Source organism: Phocoena sinus, chromosome 10 (genome assembly GCF_008692025.1).
Source record: "Phocoena sinus isolate mPhoSin1 chromosome 10, mPhoSin1.pri, whole genome shotgun sequence".
Classification (NCBI taxonomy): domain Eukaryota; kingdom Metazoa; phylum Chordata; class Mammalia; order Artiodactyla; family Phocoenidae; genus Phocoena; species Phocoena sinus.
In genome coordinates this window covers 74,262,208-74,264,924 of record NC_045772.1, presented here as the reverse complement: position 1 = coordinate 74,264,924, position 2,717 = coordinate 74,262,208, and the positions used below count along the sequence as shown (strand labels likewise).

The following is a 2,717-nucleotide window of genomic DNA, read 5'->3' as shown; positions in this document are numbered from 1 at the left end:
AGACAAGTCATTTTATCCCCCAACACATACTGCCTCATTTTGCTAATCATAAAATTTATGTCACACACTGAAAAAGAATAAACAAATTACAAGCCTTAAAGAGACAGGGTGTATTTTCAACCAGTAGGTGAGCTTATAGACCATATATTCAGCCATCCTCAGGCATTTTTCAAAGTTGGAAATGTCAGGCATTTATATGGTTTATTTGTAAAGCACTAACAATAATTGGAACATTATGGTCTTATTATTTGCCAAAGAAATTTATTTAAGCAATTCAAGTGGTTGAAGGTTAAGGGTGTAGAAAAATGTCATGTGACCACATAAAATTTTATTACTGTTTTTGCACTTACATAACTTAGAAACACCTACTTAAAATAAATAAATAAATAAATAGCTTCCTCCCTTATGACAAAAGTTTAATCTTAGCTCACACTTTTAGAGACATGACATAGGGCAAATGATGTTTTGATAGCTTTAGAATTTTCTGTACAAAATATGATTTGGAGCCAAAAATATCAATACTCAAAACTAATCAGTAATCAAAATATCAATCAGTTCTCGTAGTATGGACTTCGAGGCAAAAAACAAACAAAAAACAGAAAATCTTCAATGTGTCTGATATTTTAGTTCCATGGTTGGCTTTCCTTGGTGTCCTTCAGTCAGTATCAGAGAAATTTTTGAAATTGAAGAACAGAGATGATCAGAGCTCCTTCTCTACTCACCTTCCATATCACCACCATCTCTATCTAATGCTACCACTTCCACCATTACCAGATCTACAAAGTCTAGAGCCCTCTATGGGGAAAGCAATGAGTTCCTAAGTCTTGTCATCAGCCCACCAGCCTTCACGTAATAATCATTTGCTTCCCTATCTCTCTGCATCTCCACAATTCTATTCACCAACCACAGAACAATTGATTTCCAAGAAAAGACTTAACACTTCTATGGCCCTGATTTTCCTGATCATTTCTGGTTTTGACTACTTTGTCCTCCAATCCTCAGAAACAGGGTTAAAATTGTGCCACACCTCCATGGTTGCAGCCTCTGTGACAGGTATCACTTATCACTCTTTCCTGCTGAGCCCAGACACAGCTTCAGAATCCTCCTCAACCCTGCAACTGGGGCAACCACTAGCAGCTAAACAGAGTTGACATGAGATTGAATGCATTTGACCGTCGTGTTACACACCATCATAATGTCTAAAACCAACACTTTAACATTCAAACACTATATCTCAGACTGTCCCTGGCATTTGAGAGGGGAAGAAAAACCAATGTCAGACAACATGTTTGATTTTAAGGTTTGGAGGAAAGGGTTGCAGAATTTTGCATAATAAGGAAACGAATAGCTTCCAGGAAACAAAAATGGCCATGATTAATATGACCAAATAATGGGAAATAGTTCATCCCCATGTCTAGCATTTTGCCCCATTGATCAACCCAAAATCAAACCTTTTGTCAAATAAAGAGCTGTTAGTTTTTAGATTTAAACAAAATTGACACTACAGCTATGACAATGTATTCCCATTCTCGAGGACATCTGCAGTAGAAGTCACATCTCAAAGGGGAACCAAAGGACTTCACTTTAAAAGGATTTGACTTTAAAGAATTTCAGCCAGGAGAAAACTGGAAATCTTTGGTTATGGCAAGATAATATATGTAATATATTAATTTATGTCTTATACTAGTCTAAACTAAGGTACTTATCCCACTCTGGACTCAAACAGGAGCCAAGCTTTCACTTTTTTCCCCATGGAAAGTGGGCAAGATCCCCACAAAAGACATAGAGTATCATCTGAAGAAAATATCTGATCTACCCAGACATCAGCATTAAGCTGAGAGGAAATAGTATTTGAGTTTCTTTTAGAAGGGATAGGTTTAATTGAAAGAACATATGTTGGAGGCTCGCTTCGGCAACACACATACTGGAATTGGAACAGTACAGAAAAGATTAGCATGGCCCCTGAGCAAAGATGACACGCACGTTCATGAAGTGTTCCATATTTTTAGAATCTGAAAAATAATAGATATATATACATATGTATAACTGAATCACTTTGCTGTACACCTTAAGCTAACACAACATTGTAAATGAACTAGACTTCAATAAAAGAAAAAAATTGGGTAAGTTGGGTGAGGGGAGCAATTGGATCCCCTTCCCCCAATTAATGACATTAAATGCAGGAAACTGACAGGCTTCTTTAGTAAAATAAACATAACTAAGTTAAATAACAGCTATGCAACATAACACACTGTGTTTGTAGTCAATGCATTTAATCGGAGTTTTTGGAGTCTTCATACTAAAGTGGAATAAAAATTGTTTTGAGGATTAGAGATGGTATACACAAAGTCCTTAGCACATAGTAGGTGCCCATGTAGTGCTGTCAGGGCAGCTTCAGGGGCTGATGTCTTCATGGTCATGACATCCTTTGTTTACTGATATAGCAGGTGACATTATTTGTCCAAAGTAGAGAGAGGAAAAATATATTGGTGACATGTGGGACTGTTGAGGTTGTTTCCTCAGGAATTGCTGGGTATTGATCCTACTCTAGCATCTGCCATGAAGGAAACTTACTGTCTTCAGCTGATATGAGCCCCTAGGGGATATGTTAGCATCCCATTGACACAGGGTTATTCTTCCCAAAGATAATGGGCTCAAAATGCAGAGCTAGAAAATCAAAGCCCAATGTTGATCTACCTGGCACCAATTAGTAGGTA

The 2,717-nt window shown here is 37.3% G+C and overlaps 1 non-coding gene across 1 annotated transcript; it reads left to right on the top strand.

Annotated features, from left to right (window-relative positions):
* The first annotated feature begins 1,902 nt into the window (after positions 1-1,902).
* Positions 1,903-2,007, top strand: LOC116761471. Its single transcript, XR_004352035.1, has one exon. It is a non-coding gene; the product is annotated as a U6 spliceosomal RNA (small nuclear RNA).
* The last annotated feature ends 710 nt before the right edge of the window (positions 2,008-2,717 follow it).